This window comes from Etheostoma cragini, chromosome 18 (genome assembly GCF_013103735.1).
Source record: "Etheostoma cragini isolate CJK2018 chromosome 18, CSU_Ecrag_1.0, whole genome shotgun sequence".
NCBI classification, from domain to species: Eukaryota; Metazoa; Chordata; class Actinopteri; order Perciformes; family Percidae; genus Etheostoma; species Etheostoma cragini.
Genome location: NC_048424.1, coordinates 3,006,898 through 3,025,495, shown reverse-complemented (window position 1 = coordinate 3,025,495; position 18,598 = coordinate 3,006,898). Strand labels below are relative to the sequence as shown.

The 18,598-nt window shown below is 40.9% G+C and overlaps 1 long non-coding RNA gene across 1 annotated transcript; it reads left to right on the top strand.

Moving 5' to 3' along the window:
- The first annotated feature begins 2,580 nt into the window (after nucleotides 1-2,580).
- Nucleotides 2,581-17,946, top strand: LOC117961069. The gene is made up of 3 exons (XR_004660310.1): nucleotides 2,581-2,919; nucleotides 15,981-15,984; nucleotides 17,930-17,946. It is a non-coding gene; the product is annotated as an uncharacterized LOC117961069 (long non-coding RNA).
- Nucleotides 17,947-18,598: the final 652 nt, after the last annotated feature.

Here is an 18,598-nt window from a genome sequence, read left to right as displayed (position 1 = left end):
CAGACTAAATAACGTGACCATTTCATGAACTGACATGAGACTGGGCTGTGAAATGAGACAACAACAACATGTGGTTGCCTGGTTTTTCTTTGAGGCTGGAGGAAAGAAGAAAAAAAAGCTTCAAGATGGTAACAATTGCCACTATCTTTAAAATGTCTGCACTCCTGACTTGGAAAACAGTTGACCAATCAGTGTGACAGGGAGGGAACGATAGCCAATAATGCAGCTCGATACACTGTTGGCAGGTTGGGCAGAGATCATGGACCTGTAGAGGATGCGAGTGTGTGTCGAGGCGTATTTCTTCAGGTGTGGTAATTTCCTCCTCATGTTGAACTAAATGAAGCATGTCACAGCAAACGTGTTAATTGTATTAATAGTTACATCATGGCTCAGGAAATGTCCGTTTACTGTAATTTCCTGCACACCTGCAGCCTCTGGATCTCCTGTTGACTGCACAGAATCACTGGATATATCTCAGGTAGAGTTGTTAACAGAAGTCAAATTAAGTTAATGAGTGAGTTCCATTTTTAATAAAATCCTTCATCCCTCAATGACTAAAAAAAAGCAATTTTGATACAAATTATAAAATGTATGTACAGTATGTAGATATATATGCATTATTGCATATATATCTATATTATATATTATATATATATTATATACTATATTATATTACTATTATTATTATTATTATTAGTAGTAGTAGTAGTAGTTGTAGTATTTAGTGCTGTTGCAGCAGGAACACTGGTGGAGTAGATGATGGATTCTGTTTGTGTTGTGCAGACAGACACATCCCTTTTTCTATTTCCTTTTTCTTGTTGTTGGACAAATTGTGCTTTCCTTGCAGACCAGTAGCACATTTTCTGGGCCAAGAATTTGGGAGCATTTGGACTTTTGCCTCTGTGATGGTTCCAGTTGCAACTGTCACTTTCTGTCATTGCGCACCTATCCCTTTACACTGAAATCCTGCTTTCATTGCATATAAATTGTTGCATGCAAAATGTTCTGCTTTTTAAACCGACTGTGTGTGTGTGTGTCTGAGTGTGTGCATGTGTTATCCCTGTAAGTTGTGTGCCAAATTATATTAGCCGCCACAGTGGACTTAATTCATCTTTTTTCACTCAGAGATATCAGATCAAAGGTCTGCTCCCACATTAGAATGGAAACAGCTGGAAATGAAGGTGGTAAATAAGAAATCACAGTGAAGTAAACACTGAGGCAGACTCTGGTTCCAGCCATGCACACCAGATGCCTGATGGAGCTGTAATGCTCTTTAGCCTAAAATCACAAACATGTCTTGATGAAAAACGGAGAAACAACTTTTCGGTTCTTTGAACAAGATTGTCCGGAGGATGTAGAAGCCACAGATATCCAAAACGCTCAACATATTCATCTCATATTAAGAGTCAGTGTTATAACCAGAGACGACTGGTAAAACAGCCAAGGGAACTCAAATTGTTCTTACTTGTTGCTAAAAGCTTTATTGCGCAACTATTTCGTATTCCGTTGCATTTAAGCTACTGCCAAATGAGTTGCTACAAGGCTGATTAAGACTATCAGCTCCACACAACTCTCTCTGTATTTCTCGGTACGACTGAGTTCAAAGGACTGTGGCGTCCGGCTACTTCTCTGCGCAGAAGCTCAAGTGAAGAGAATTAACTTCATATTTTAAATCATATTTTGGCTTTTTTTAGTCCTTAGTGTCCTCCTTGGCTACGCGCGTTGTGGGATCACAGAAGGCTTGTATCACGTGGTTGCGCTGACAGTGTTGTTGTCATTACTTAGAATTCCTCGTTGGGGCGACAGAAACTATGCACTATAGCTTTAATACTGTAATACAAAGAGTTTGAAAACCAAACAAATACCTAACCAAAATTTAATGCTCATATTTTGTAAAACCCCACTTCAAAATGATGTATTGTTGATGCACAGTATTTTTATTATCCAGCTCTACAATCATACAACCCTCGTGATTTGACGAGTTGCAAGTCATGAACACAGGAATGTTCCAAATCTGTAACCCTCATGATTTAAAAGGGATTTCTTGTACATGTTCAGACTCTATATTCAGTCAGGACTTAAAATATGCATGCTCCAAGCCTAGTGTTCTTGAAGTTTAAGGTTATCTTAGCATTCAATGCTATTGCTAAACTATTGGGGTTTCTACAGCATTTCAGATGAAATAATGTGGCCTCCTGCCATCAGTATACCCGATCTGTGTGCATGTGTGTGTGCAGTGTCTAAATGAAAAATTGCCAACACACCGCCCGATGTGGGCAGAAACCAACCTTGACAGGTCACACTGTGAGGTTCATGGCCAAATTGGCAGGAGATGAAGTGGACTCAGTCGAGAGCTGCATCCATCTGTTCTTTAACACTGTGCAACTTTGCATCCTGGTACGTATTGCATCTGCTCTGCACAATGTCTTAAAAGTGCAACGGAGGTCCAGACACAAAATACATTTACATGTACACACCAGAATAGAAGGAAAATGTTGGCTGCAATGTAACCCTATGGGGCACATGTCCATCGCTTCTTTGGCCCCTGACAGGCTCAGATTGTTTTCTGACAACATCCCTTCAGAGATAGATCTTTTAAAAACCTCTTCAAGACTTTTTGGTTTAACCAGAAACAGCTCTGACGTCGCCAGCACTAAACCCACCAGACTCCACTTAAAATAACAATACTTTTAGTGTGTACAGAGCCAACATATTTTCATTTGTAAATTGGTCAACTATGTGTTTATTTCAACCAAATCTAGAGTTGTGATTGTTGGAAAAGTGGAAAGACGACCCAAAACAGCTTTTGATAGTTTAACATAGTTTATGTTGACTTTGAATAAAGTGTATTTTATGATCCTAAAATTACTGTTTATTTACATGGAGTCTGGTGTCTTAAGCAAAGGCAATTTTGCAGATGTTAAAGGTCGACCTTCTTAGAAATCTTTTCCATAATGTTTTCAGACACTTAGAATAGTAATCTGAGCCTGACAGTGGCATAAAAAAATACTAATTAATTGATTAATTAATACCGGACCAATGTCAAAGATTGGTGTTCACATTAGTCACAGACACATGGTTAAAGAAATTATTGAAATTTTCTGTGGCCACTAAAATATTAGATACTATAATAAATCTATTGGTTTGGTAGATTATTCAAGCATGTGGGAAGTGATTAGAGGGTGTTTTTAGTCTCCACCAACCACTGAGGGAAATATCTGTCTCATTATCTACTAAATGCTCCACTATGTTCACCAGCTCTCTAACTGTGTTTGTGTGCTTTTCAGCGGGTAGTCCAGTCGGTTTATTACACCTTAGTTGATGGCATATTGTTTAGACCGTAATGAGTAACAGAATCAGAGACATTGCACAAATCTGCATCTGAGTAAACATTTCAAGGCTAATAGTTAAGATTTGCTGACAGTGATGCATATTGAAGAATATGTATGCTTGAATGTTCACAGTAAAGCTTTGATGTAAATTCACAGCTAAAACATCCCAGCATCTTAGTGTTTTAATGTTATACAGGATCATGCAGTAAAGGGCAATGCAGTCTGGGAGAAATTAATATTACGCCAGTACCTGCAATTGTTACAGATTTCAGGTATTTACTGTTAATACCAATGCATCTTGGGAAAATAAAGAAAAAGGCGGGAATTACACTGCAGTTAGTATATCATTGTGAATTCAAATAATAAAGTAAAAATGTCTATTTACAGTAAATATATCTTAAACTTTAAAAACAGTATGGATACTGTGAATAAACAGTAGTTTACTGGCAAAGCTGCAGCCAGTTTATTACTGTAAATCTACGGTATTTACAGTGCAGTGCATGTGTAATGTAATGTGTAATGTGTAAAAGGCATCCACCGATGGACTACCGATGGACTGTGGAATCATTCTAGGGTACAAGTGGCCAAAATGGGTTTCCTAAGGAGGGGGGCTGGCGTCTCCCTTAGAGATCGGGGGAGAAGCTCAGTCATCCGCAAGGAGCTTAGAGTGGAGCTGATGCTCTTTTGCAGTTGAGGTGGTTTGGGCATCTGATAAAAATGCACCCTGGGGCCACCCTAGGAAGGTGTTCCAGGCACGTCTAGCTGGGAGGAGGCCTCGGGGAAGACCCAGGACTAGATGGAGAGATTATGTCTTAAACCTGGCCTGGGAATGCCTCGGGATCCCCGAGTCGGAGCTGGTTGATGTGGCTCGGGAAAGGGAAGTTTGGGGTCCCCTGCTGCAGCTGATGCCCCCCTAATCCGATACAGGCTAAGCGGGCAAAGATGGATGGATGGATGGATGGACTGACTGTGTTGAAACTTTTTCAAATGTCTTGTTTTTTCCAACTTTTTAACATTGCATTCTTTAAACAAAACTTTATTTCAGTTCTTTTGTTTTCCATGATGTTCATCACAGTAATCACACAGCCAGCGGTTGAACACTGTTGCTGAGTTAAAATTCTCATCAGATGTGAGGAGCTCCTCTGTTTCCTGGTGTTTCAGTGTTTTTTTGTCACGTCACGTATGTGTTTGTCGTTGGTTTCTTCACCTCCTGTAAAAACAGTCCTTTGTCTCGGTTCTTGACAGCTGACAGCTGACAGCTTTATTAACTGCAACAAATCAAACCTGACGCGTCCAAACTTCTGACAACCCTGATGATAAATGTGTTCACAAGAGATCTTTTTTTTCTATATTTCAGACTAGATAGGGTTTTGAGGACAACATCTTGCAGGATAGATCTCCCCAGCTGTACTTTGAGACACACTCACCCAACTCAGTTTTGGGTAAATTGAGCCATCTACTGTTCTAACAGAGTTCTAAACCAAATGCTATCCAGTGGAAATTTAACAAAATAATTGTAATGAGAATGGTTTGATTGCTGAAGGGAAACTTGTGTTCTATTTAAGTTCTGCTTCATGTCCAAAAGGAGGGATACCATCACAAAGTATGTGAGGAACTTGACTTTCAATCCTAACCTTTAAGATAATTTGACTGAATTAAACCGGAAATAACACAAAAGTGTCCCTAACGATCAATGCAGCAATATTCAGTTTCATCTGGGCAAAGATCCACAAATATGGGGAGTATAATAAAAGAGAAATGAGGTAGTTGTCAGGATAATTACCTTCCATTAAGTTTGGATTTGGACTTTATCTGGCTTCCTCTAGGGCCAACGTAAAAGCCTCAATTAATCTCTTTTGTTTTCTCCCGGCGTGATAACATACGGTGACGTTGGACTTACTCTTCCGTGCTTCTGTCTGAAAGAAAGGAATTCCCAAATTGGATAATTTATTATCTGAGTGAACTCTTCCACCCTCATCTGCTTTCAGGTGCTCATTTGCCGGACTTTCTTCAGCAGAGGAATGGGTTACTGTTAATGACAGTCTGGATCTGAGAACATCAGAGAGGTTTCATGTGTATTTCTATAATAAATAAATATATCATATTTATACAAGTAATTGTTTCTGTATTCTTGTCTGGATTTGGGGAATTTCAAGGCTGTTGAAAAATCTGTTTTCACCCTAAAGTATAGTGTATAACCGACTGGAATTTATTTATTTTTATTTTTATTTTTTTAATTTTACGTAGTATAAATGTATATATTCTCACTCAAACGCTCAAAGCTCCTGTTGTTCTTGGGTCAAATTTGACCCATTTTCAAATAGTTTCTATATCAGAAATTTGGGTTTCTTTAAACACATTGTCCAGCAAAATAACGTGGATGGTTCCATACAAAGCTCTTCACCGTTTCAAGTGAAAATAAATGATCAGCTCACTACTGTCATTGAATTTGAATTAGGGTCCGACTAGTCCACGCAGCATTCTGGGATGGGAGAATAACATGCTTTAGGTAATTGGTATTTCTTTGAACCAATCATAATCGTCGTGGGCAGGGCTGAGCGCCAGACGGAGCCACTGTGCCTCTGCAAAATAGCCTCGGGAAGGAATTGTTTTGGTGGACTAAATGGACTGTGTTTACTGTATATAGTTTTTTTTCTAGTTTTAACAACAACTCAAAGAGATTTTTTTAGTACAGAAACCCATAACCGTTACACACATTTATACACTGTGGCCGAGGCTGCCGTACAAGGTGCCACCTGCTCATCAGATCTCACACTCTCCTACACTCAGGGCTCAGTGTCTTGTCACTTTAACATGGGACTGCAGGGCCAGGGATTGAACCACACTCTAAACCTTCACGTCACTTAGGATTGCAATAATTATAAAATAGAGCATGTTGTTTTAACTGTACAGTGCAAGTCATGCAACACTTGGTATGTGTTTGACTGATTGAGGGCTTTTGTTAAGTCTTAACAGAAACCTCAGATTGGACAGATAGTCTAGCTAGCTGTCTGGATTTACCCTGCAGAGATCTGAGGAGCAGGTAACCAGAGTCCTCAGAAATCCACCGGAGGTTGAAACCCCTACACAAAGACAGAGGAAGGGGACGGACATCCGGAGGAATTTCCGACGGCAAAAAGACTTTTACGTAGTTTGGCACTGAGGAAGAAACTTTAGCTTGACTTTAGCTTTTTAAACAGCTTGAAGCCATCAGCAGGACTGTAATGGATGCACAACACAAACCCAACAGGGATCCACTTGTAAAAAAGATTGCACCGTTGTAATGTTAATGGTCCAAACCTCCACAGGGAACCTTTAGGAGGACCCAATATTTTAGTTGTTTAGGAGAGCAGGAGCACTTTAGAATAACAGATATACAGCGCCAACAGACCGTTTCCCTTCTTCAGAAAGTTCAGTCCGAACAATAGACAGTCAAAACACACTTTTGTCTATTGTTCTTAACAAGAAACTCATCCTTTCAATGTTTTCTATTTGCTGAGCTTTGCTTCAGGACTTCTGTCAAGACAAAATTGAATTACAAACTGTTGTTTTGATGTAATCTTTCCCCAAACTAAGCATGAGTTTTTATAATAACTGACAGATCCTTTTCATAAAGAAACATTTAATCCAGCTAGTTTTGTCACAATGTGTTTCACACAAGCAACAAACCAAGCACAGAAACACAAATAAATGATGCAGTGGATCAAAATATAACATCTAAAGTATTTTTCCCTGTTGAAAAGACTCTTAACTTGATTGTCACTTTTGTTTCTCACAGAAAAACCGATGCACACTCAACGCAGCATCATCAAAATAAATATTGCCGTCATAAACTTTCACAAGAGTCGTTTAAGTCTAAAATAAACAAAATTGCACATAAAATCACTTCTTCCCAAACCAGTATATGAAAGATAATTGCATCTTAACTTGGGCGAGACAAACCTGTAAAATATTTTCTTCAGAACATCGTTATTTGTTGTGTTGCTTATACGATGCTGTGGTGATTACATCAGCCATGATGTTCCTGGAGATGTTTTAATCGATATCCTCGACGTTACACTTCCGGGATTGCTCCGGTGCCGCAGGTAATTCCGCCAGATGCATGCACTTTCTGTTACCTTCCTCTTTCTTTGTGTTGGCGTTCTAACCTCCGGTGGATTTCTGAGGACTATGGTTACCTGCTCCTCAGATCTCTTCAGGGTAAATCCAGACAGCTAGCTAGACTGTCTGGCCAATCTGACTTTTCTCTCGCATGTTTCATAGTGGCTCTGTGCGGAGTGTAGCACCGCCCAAGACGATTGTGATTGGTTTAAAGAAATGCCATTAAACCAGAGACGTTTTCCTCCCATCCCCGTATTCTAAGTGCAGTAGCCCGAATCTCCTTCAGCGTGCTTTGGAGGAGGGTCTGGCAAAGCGAGACTAGAGATGTGGCTCAGCCTGGGCAAGGTGCTCTAAAGAGTATTGGACCTGAGAGCAGAGATTCCAGAGTTTTGTGATGTGAAAGGCAAAGACGTCCCAGAGCTCTCAGATGTGAACTGGGTGGCTGATCTTTTGATGTTGATGTGACTCCACTAATGAATGAACTGAACACCAAACCAATAGTGACATCATGTTTTGCTTGCATGCATTTTGTTACCATGTCTGCTCCACTTAGAAAAAAGTTAAAAAAAAATAAAATAGTAATGGCACTTTGTAAAGTTCATTGAGTGCGGTTCTTTGAAAATTGGCAAAAAATATGCACATTTTGGTCACAATTACATTCATGGATGTTGATGTAATAGTGACATAATTGTACTATGTTGTACTATGTCTGCTTCAGTTTTTTCATGTCCTAATCATAACATTTGTGCCTTTACCAGTTGCCGCTTATCAAAGACCTTACAATATACGTTTTTTTTATAGAGAGATAAGTAAAGTTGCCAACACTACTGTTTCTCCTTAATGGATGTTTTTAAACGTTTTTAACAGTTTTTTATGTTTTACATGAAGCACTTTGAATTGCGTTTTTGCTGTGCTATACAAATAAGGCTGCCTTGCCTAGTTTAACTTACACATGATAATATTTCCACTGTGTTGTTTTTACTTTAGCTTCTGCGACTTCTGCAGCTGTAGCACACCTGATTTGATTTATCACATTCGATTAGGGATTTTTAAAAGGATTCAATGACAATGACTTGAGCCGCGACCCTAATTTGTACTTCTGTCAGCCGATCCATCATGGTTAATATGAGCCCTGATCAAGGATGGTGCAGGGCTGTGAAGCAGGGCTCAGTAAAGGCTCTCCCTGAAGTATTCTACTGTAGAATAATCATCCGAATAACAGCTACAACCCACAGATGTTTCTGCAGCTGTTAGGTTTCGAGTGGAGTTGGGGGTACCCTAGTCCAGTAGCAGCAGAGAGTCTATTTGTGGAGCTAATATTGTTAAAATTATGTTTTACTGGAGAGAGTCCCCTTTGCTAGGGTTGGTTGGCTTTCCTTTAGTGTATTCCTTGTTGTCATATAGTGCAAATTAAGTGTTTATTGCAGCCATAGGTGTAATTCCCAGGGAGGTTGGGGGGGGGGGGGGACAACCCCCCTCATAATACAAAACTGGTCAGTGCAACTCACCGCTGTTATAAACATAGTAAAGCATAAAGACATTTGCACCATAAATTGACGTAGTAAAGGCACAAATTGTTGCATCGGAATTCACCAGAATGCAGAGAATGAAGTGTTTGGCCTTCAAAATTTAAATTTTGCTCACTGGTGGAGAGCTCAACCCCCCCCCCCCCATGTTGAACCCAAAAGTTACGGCTTTGATTACAGCCCAGTAGCCAGCTCCAGTAAAGGCTGAGAAACAGAAGAGATGATAAGGTTTTGGAGTGGAGTCAGACTGGGCGAAGAAAACAGCCTGCAGGAACATTTCGTGAAGAAAAGGTGGAAGATATAAAGCTTCAGCTGTTTCAGAGAACATAGCCCCTGGTGGGGAATTCACACCGGAGGTCTCTCTGCACCAGACACTCCAACCACGAAGCCTTTCGTAACATGGCCGAAACCATATCATGCTGCCCCCAAGTCCCTTTAGGGGAGAAAGTATCCCTTGAATTCCACTGGAAGGAAATTAGAGGTTGAACACAAAAGGACTGAAGCTTTGTCTCGACTAAATGGGACCCAAAAATGTCCTCCGTCTGTCTTTTGAAACCTGAGTTATCATTTTAACATGTGCGGCTGTCTGTACCGGCTCAGACTGCAAGTTCTGTCACACGCAACAGCTACGTAGGGTGTCTTTCAAATCTAATCAGTTTTCTGAAAGAGACTGTCCCACCCCCCCAAAAAACACCCACATAAGTTGTTTGTTCAAGCAGCAATTACAACCTAGATTTACTACAAGTAGCCGTTACAAGGAGGCAGGTTCGGGTGGGGGCATAAGGATAACTGGGGTAAGGGAAGGTGGTGCATGGGTCAAACAGAAAAACAGGACTTTCATGTCCCGTTCAAATATAACTGTAAACAGCAAGTTTTTATTTTTCTTAAAAAAAAAAAATTTTGCTACACCACATGCGTAACAAAAGTGAAGTTATGCCTGATTTGAACCCAAACCACAACAATTAAGTAGTTTTGGTACCTAAACCTAACCAAACTGTGACGTTTCACAACATGTACAAAGTGTTTAAAACTGTGACCGCTACGTTCTCTGGTTGAGATAGGAGGTTGTATTTCCTGCTCTAATTTGTGAACCGCTCCTGTCGGGTGGTAATAGAGTGGAGGAATAAACAATCAATATCGTAGTATGGTTTGGAAGACTTAACCTTGCCTTCTGCTCTGTATTTTCCGTTCTTAAACTCCGTTCGCTTTGCAAAACCACAACAAATGGCGTTTTTCCATTGGCGGTACCTGCTCGACTCGCCTCGGCTCGACCGTGGTGCCCCATCCTCCTTTGTCCATTGCAGATTAGTACCACCTCATGTGTGAGGCGAGCCGTGGCTGGTCATCATAGCAGGACACTGCTGCGACCTAATGTGACACAAACACACACACAGAGACACAACGTCAGAGGGGTTTGTGATTCTCAGCGTGTTGGAGGCAAAAATTAAAAAAAAGAAGAAAAGTCTGTTGCTAGCAATGATGACACAGTGATTGCTGACGATTCTCTCCGACCAATCAGCAGTCTGCAGGTTCTCACGTCCCCTAAATAGCTAAACAGCTAAAACAGCTGCTCACTAAGTTTTTATCAAACAGGAAGTGCATTTGTTGGGGACTATCAGCAGCGTAATAATCCACACTTGGCTGCCTAGTGAGTATTTGTGGCAGCAGGACAGTGTGTGTAGGACTGAGTCACAATAACTTAGTGTATGTGTTCATTGTCACCCAAAAGATAAACTCTTTCACAATAACTTTCGGGAAATGGCTGCTGACATTCTGTCAAATAAAGATGATCCATTAAAGTGTTTCATTAATTAAATCTCTTCCACTCTCTGCTTAACAGATGCTACAGCTCGGTGCTATGTTTTAATTTCCGAAACTATACACCTCACATCTGCCATCTGCTCTGACCTGAGAGTGCTTCACTGTATTCACTGGGACTTCCCAACTCTCCATCAGTGTTGGCTGCTGCCATTTAAACCTGCGTTCACAAATGAAACTTGTTATCTTCCTTTTCCACAGCTGCGGGGCTCGGAGCAGCGAGCTGCAGTGAAATAATGACGTCACCTCTGATACACAGAGAACAGTGACCCTGAGCAGAGACATGTCACTAGGAATAAAACTCACAGGTTTGGGTGTTCAGCAAGCTCAGTTGGTAGAGCGGGTGTACATAGGGGTTTGCTCTTTGGCGCAGCAGGCCCGGGTTTGGCTCAGACCTGTAGCCCTTCGCTGCTTGTCATTCCCCCTTGATCTCCCCCATTTCATTTCCTCATGGTTTTTCTAACTCTGTTCAGTAATTGTACATTCTGGAAACGATCCCTAGCGAGATACAGCTTTTGGTTCAAAAACAAGATCCTTTTGTTTAACATAAAACCACTACAAAATCCATAATCCGGGCATGTCAGCTGCAAAGAACGCACTTTTTGTGGATGGAAATTGAAGGTGCACAATTGCCCATTAACATTATGTTTCCGTTTGTTTTGCTGCTCCAGACTGCAGTGATCTTACTAAATACTGGACCTGTCCTGCTTGTGTGTGTGTGTGTGAGCTGCTGATTCACCTAACAATACAACATCAAATCACACAAGGGGGGGGTGGAGGAGCAAAGTGGGCCTGCTCCGTAACTGTGACCGGAGCGGCACTTGAAAGCAGCGCCACTTACACAGACACAGACCGCCAGGTCGTCTCTTTGATGAAATGCAGCAGTGCACACTGGAGAGAATCTGAAATTAAAGTATCTATCTCATTACAGTGGCATTGATCAATACCAACGTTGAATATTTAAGCGAGATTTGGATTGTCCACCCACCATTACAAAACACCATAGTTACCCTTTAAGTTGTTAAGATCGTTGGTAGTATCAAACAACAAAATAAAGCTGCAGACAAATATCGTACAAGAGTCTACATCCGCGGTTGATCTGTCACTCAACATTAATCTGCCTTTGTTCTATTAATTCAAAACAACAAGATGATGAAACCCCCAGAAGAGGCCACACATACTGTGTCTATGCAGGAAGCACAGACATTCAAATGATTTGGGGACAGGACCAGCAGGGACACACATAGACAGGCAGATATTACTTGCGGTAACAATTGACGTTAAAAATGATTCAACGCATATGTAGAATATGAAGAGACACTTTGTGAGTCATACTGAGGCCTTCACTTATCATTAACACTTAATTATAGGCAGCAGGAATGTCTTTCATTTGTTGCACAATTGTTTTCATTTTGGAGCATGATTTATTATAAACTTGTAAGATGTTGTAATGCAACACAATACAAGTGCATGTTGCACAGATGTGGGTTTTAGATAAAGAACAGGCAGAGTGTTGACACACCACTTCATTCTGACAATCCATACAGCCTATACTAATAATTACAAAGAATGGTAGTAGAAGACAGAAGAGTTAGCCGTCTTTGTCTCTCTGTCCGCCTGATAAACGTCAGACCAATATTCTCTCTTTTCCTAGCTGTTTTTGTTCTCCACTTGTTTCGCAATGCTAGTACAATTTGGCTTGCCACACCAAGGATGCATCCTGGGATAGGGTTGTTTGCATTTCTTTAAACCAATCAGAATCATCTTGGGCAGTGTTAAGCTATGGACGCAGCAATGGTGGCTCTGCCAAATAGTCTCAGGAACTTGTTTTGGTGTTAAGCCACATACAATATTTAATTAAATCAACCCTCATATTATCTTCCTGTCAACAATGCACTTGTTGCCCTCTGATTTGGTTTGCCTGTTGATAATGCATAAATACAAATTATCACCCAATTCATCTCCTTAGCCAATGTCATAACTTATTACCACTAGTGTTACACTTTTTTTTAAATTTATGGTCAATAAACCTAATTTACATGAAATTATGTCACATTTTTGAGTCAAACAACCATACATTATGACTTATCTTCACTAGTAGTTAAGATCAGAGGAACATACAGTATGTACGTTTATGGATTATCACAGATTTTCACCCGGGTTGACCATGAAAGTAGGAAACCACATACCGTATGGAACAGGTCAAACTTGACCCGAGGACAACATGGGGGCTAATTGTTGACACAATACAGTGACGTGAGCTATTTAAATGAGATGGATACATGGTTAAATCTCAATAGCTTTTACCAGTGTATCTCTGTGGGTACTTTGTCCACAGCAATCCCACCAATCAGTCCCAGAAGGTCCAACAGTTAGAGTTCAAACTCAAATAGCGAGTATCTTGTTGGCTGGATATTTGTATCCAGACTACTGCTTGCACAAACAACCCATGGAAGTGTCTTTTCGGGGCATGGTCTTGTTAACCTTCAATAGATATCTATAAATGTCCTCGAAGATATGATTAAGAGAGCATATTCAGTTCCTTGTCTTTAACAAGTATAGACCACATTTATTAAACAGTAAAAGTAACTTGAAGTGAAATGTTACTGAAGGATCCTAAAGCTTCAACATGTCCAACCTCTGCACCTGTCAGTTACATAACATCTGCCTCAGTGTCATGTTTGTCATGATGGAAGACTGTAGCGTTTAGTTAAGCTCTCCGACAGCAGCTCAGTGCCGATGATGTGAATGTTGGGACGTCTGCTTGGCAGTTCTGCTCTCCGAGCCTCAGACCGGTGACGCATTTAAATCTTCATCCTGACAACCAGGAGAAACATTTATCCTTTAAGAGAAATGGAAAGTTGTTTTTTCTTTAAAGATGTTTGGACGTCACCGACAGTTTCGTCACCCATCAACAATTTCTGCTTATGAGTTTCACTTTAACGTCTCCCTGCATGCTTTAAGCCCCCTTCAGACAGGATTCACTGGCACTCTGTCGTTGGGTTAAATGTTGTTCACTCTGACTGATGACCTCCTTTCTGGAGATATTATCTTTCCAGACGTGGTCGCCTGGAGGTGAAATTTAGTAGTGGAAAAATCTCCTCCCCCACCTCCTCCTCCACCTCACATCATCTGTTCTGCTGCTGCCTGTCGGAGCAACAAGGAGGTAGAGGAACCGATGGAAAATGATATCACCGTGGACCACTACCCATCAGCCCCTCCACCACCACCACCAGCAACACACTGACTGCCCCCCACTCCCTCTCTGCACACGGGGAGGCTCCGTGGAGAGCTCTGCTGACCCCTAAAGGCAGCTGGAAGAGCAAGACACAGTTAACATAGAATTGAAGAGTTGTGTCTCTACAACCACCGTTTCTGCAGGTTTCACTAAGTCAAAGTTAAGACTCTATAAGACTATTATGATTGAAATTCAAGACCTTTTCAACTAAGCCCTATATTCAATTTTTTCAAGCCAAGTATTGCTAAACTTGCTCTTCCCCAAAGCCAAAGAATAAAATCCGTTTTATGTCTGTGGTACAATCTGAAAGAGACGGAAGCTAATTGGCTGCAATATAAGTTGCATGCTTGTCTCATTTGTAGTCGTAAAACAGCAAAACATATTTGGACTAGCAAAAGAAAGAACTACAAAAAAAAAAAGAGCAGCAGAGGTAGCGTTGCATGGACATAGGAAAATTAAGACCCGTTTCAAATAATTTAAGACCTAGAACACAACACTTCAGCTAACATAAGACCTAATTTTTAAATGTTAGACGTTTCAAGACCCCGGGCAAACCCTGATGCAGGGGCATCAAACTCAACTTCACTGAGGACCACTGAGAATTACATCAAGGGCCAGATGTGCATAGTTCACTAACTGCGCTTTTATTTAATCAAAAAATTAACCCATTTGCAACCTTATTGCATGTCTAGTATAGTCTTTTCACTCACGGTTTTGTCGACATAAAGCCCTAAAAAAGTTCATTAGCCATCATAGAATTTATTAAATCAAGCGAAACAATGATTACATTTTTATTTATTAAGAGACGCTGCCACACAGCTGACTCACAGCCATCCGTTTCATAGCCTGAATGCGCAAAGTTTTGAGAGTTGGCAAATCTGCCAAAATTTTGCTTTGAGTTACGCACAATTACAGTTTGAAAAACAGTTTCCTGTCTTTTTTGGTTTGGCGCACAACTAGGCGGGGCCAAAATGTACTGAGAACCTAAATTGACCTTGAGTTTGACACGTGCCCTACAAGAAGAAAAACGTTTTGATGTTTGATGTACATATATATAGTTGTTACAGTTTTAATGATGTCTCACAGTGCACAAATATTTTATCATTTCCTTTTTTATTGACTATATAAAAAGGTTCAGGATGTTGATTGAGTTTATTCAAACTGCAAGAAACAGTCATAACGGTAAGAACGTTTTGGGGAGTTTTCCTCTAAAAATCATGTTGACGCTGCTTCACTAGTAAGGACCATGTGTTAAAGATTTGATGAACAACATGAATGTGCAGATAGATGAATAGCTGAGGATGTTGTCTAATGGCTGGTCTGGGAGGATGGATGACGACCAGGTGGAGGAGATTCATAGTGGGGGTCACGTCTCGGAAGCAGTTTTTGCCCAAACAGTTTACAGACCCCCAGGCGGTACCTAGATGAAACATGAGAGGTGTGCACTGGGATGAACAGGAAGGGATGAGGGGGAAGATGGAAGGATGAAGGGGGAGGGGAAGGGAGGAGGGTCAAGCACATGCATGAGGCTGGCTGCACAGCATGGTAAATGTAGGTTTATCTGGTGATTAGAGGTGTGGTTTAGGTGTGGCCCTGCACCCAAACCTAATTAACTTAATTTCATGCAATTTGATTCAGAACAGCAAAACAGCAAATAATAAAAATTTGAAAGAGGTGACTTTACACAAAAACTGTACTGATCTTAAAAAACGGCTACGTTTCAGGGTCTTAATAGGGCAAATAGTCATGTGCAAACAATCAAATACAAATACACAATAAAACGTACAATACACTCCTCTGGATACATTGTCAAAAATGGAAATAGTTGAAAGAAGACAACACGCCACCAACATCCCTGGATTACAGGCCGTAAACAAGTTTTCCTTCTGGTTCAGAGCAAAGACTGTAAAAATAGTCGACGTAGCATCTGTGACATCACCCATTGCTCCAAATTTGGCCATCTAGGTTTGTTTTAAACAGGATGTGTGTAGTACTTTATATGCGTATATATTTATATATGTATGAAGACTTTAAACTAGTGATGAAGATCACAACCTCATCATGAAATAGTTTACTGAGATATAAATCAAGTGAAACATAAGCTCATTTTCCCATAGACTTCTTTAGAAACAGACTTCTTTTTGGAGCCAGTGGAGTCGCTCCCGGCTAAAAATTAAAGAGAATGAAGGTTTAAGAAGCTTTAGTATTGGATTTCACTTATGTGTGGCCTTAAGGCTCCTCAGCACGGCTGTCACTGGCATCAGGGGCCTTTTACCTTGTGTTTAACTCTAGACACACTTTTCAGGCATGTGTATGACCTCCAGGGATTGACAAAGTACTTTGACCTTTGACCCTGAAGACATGTTGAGACAATCAAATGAAGAGTTGGAGAAGGTTGTTGACTTTTACAGTGAAGTCATGGGAAAAATACAAATTCAGCCACATTCCCACTCCACCCAGAATCCTGCATCTCTATTAACCTTTGTTGTCATTCTCCATCCGTCCACCTGATGCTCTCAGACTTTCCCAGCGGCCCCATTACCTGACTCCCACATCCATCTGCCCACACCCTTTTTCCTGAGTCAACGTTGCTCTGCTCCTTTGCTTTTCAGCCTTTTCCCCCCAAACTTCTTTCACAGTACATTAAAAAAGGAAACTGAATAAATAAGGTAGACAGCTGCAGAAGGAGTTGCACCATGAGTTCAAAGATTAACTTTTTAGTTTAACTTTGCTTCAAAGGGCTAAGGAATGTTTTAAACTAGCAGGTTGAACGCAAGTCAACAAAAAAATTACCCCCCCCAAAAAAGCAAAATGTTTCTTAAAGTGGTTTTAGTAGTCAAAGAACTGAACAGCAGTTGTCGGAAGAAAAGAAAAAAACGCATAAATCTGCGTCACTTGCTCTTATTTCAAAGCCATGGGAAAATGTACACGAGAGAAGAATTTAATTGTTCCTCCAAAACAAAACCCTAAAAAGGGCGCAGAGCTCTAACAAACAGAGATGTGTTATCTCGCCTACAGGTTTCCCTCCACTCGGCTGCTCTCACAACACCAGTTCATTTCAAAGTTTTGTTTCCCAGCATTCCCCACATTCCTGTGTGTGTGTGTGTGTGTGTGTGTGTGTGTGTGTGTGTGTGTAATCTCTCCTTTGCCACGTTGCTGAATCAGTCTCAGCTGAGTTTATCACAAAACCACAAACCAAACGGTTCCCATCAGCCTCAAATGAAAACCCACCCAAACCTCTTTTTTTTTTAAATGTTTTTTTCATAATTGCCTTCATATCATCATCATCATCATCATCATCTCTATGAGCAGAATGGTTCCGCCCTTTGACCTCCTCACTACTGTAATGTGAGGTTGATGATTGGGGAATCCCCACCTTATCAGGTTCAGTGGGTTTGCGTTACCCTGAGAGAACATCTACTGGTGGGAGGGTCTCCTAAGGTCATGGCATTGGGTGCAGATGAATGTGGTTTGGCTTCCCTCCTTGGCACCAGTCCACGGAACTCCCTTCAGAGCAGAGCAGAGGAGGTCTGCTGAGGTCCCCCTGGGCGATATGTAATCCGCCGGATCACTGCAGACCTCCGCTCCTCCGTGCACTGGCGGGGAAGCCAAACACTGCCCACACAAAGATGACACAGGGCTGTATTAAAATCGGCACAGCATCCCAAAAAATGTTTTTTTAAGATCTTATCAGGATTTAATTCAGATACAAACTCTTGAAATGACGTTTTACATTTAAAGGTTACCTGTGTCTGTGATTGGACCTGGGAAGGGGGTTTACAGCAAGGTGTATTCAGGTGCATTCTTGGCATATTGCTGTCTTGAGGGATGGCGCCATTGACCAACAAAAACCTGTGCCAGGTGCTTCACACCATGAGCTTTGATCGTTTAAATAGGCCCCAAGAGTGAATAAGCCATGTTTAAAAAAAAGAAATTAAAAAAAAAAAACTTGGGTTGTTTTAGGGGGATGTTTTGGCAGTTAGGTGGTTTATGATTATTTTTTCACAAGTGGTCTTTGGTCTGAAAACGTTTTGAGCAACACTGCTCTAAGACCTGCTCTAAGAACTTCTCTGCATTGAGATGATAATTCACAGTCATGCTGACATCACATGTTTGTAGTTTGTATTCTGTCCTGCACAAGACATACATGATCATATTTTATGTGGCTGTATGAACTAGTCACAAGATGAGATTTATCTGGATGTCGGTTGCTTACCACCTCAATTAAACCATTTCCCGACAGCTTAGTTAAGCACGTTTTTGCACACTTAGATTCATAGTTTGGAACATCCCAATAGCGGCTGTGGTTTTCCCAGTAAACAACTAAATCAGGGTCATGTTGATTAAGACTTAAACCTCCCACTGTGAATCAACTGTGAGCCCTCAACGGTTTAAATGTCACTCAGAGACCCCACATATTTCAACATACAGCTCATCAATGATGCAGGACATCCTCTGCCACCCTCTTTAACTGCTCTACTTTATATAAAGTGAACGCCTGCAGGGCAGAATTTCTCAAATAAATACACAAACTCAGACTTTATCAGGAACAATACACCATTCACAAAGGTGACGCCTGCTCA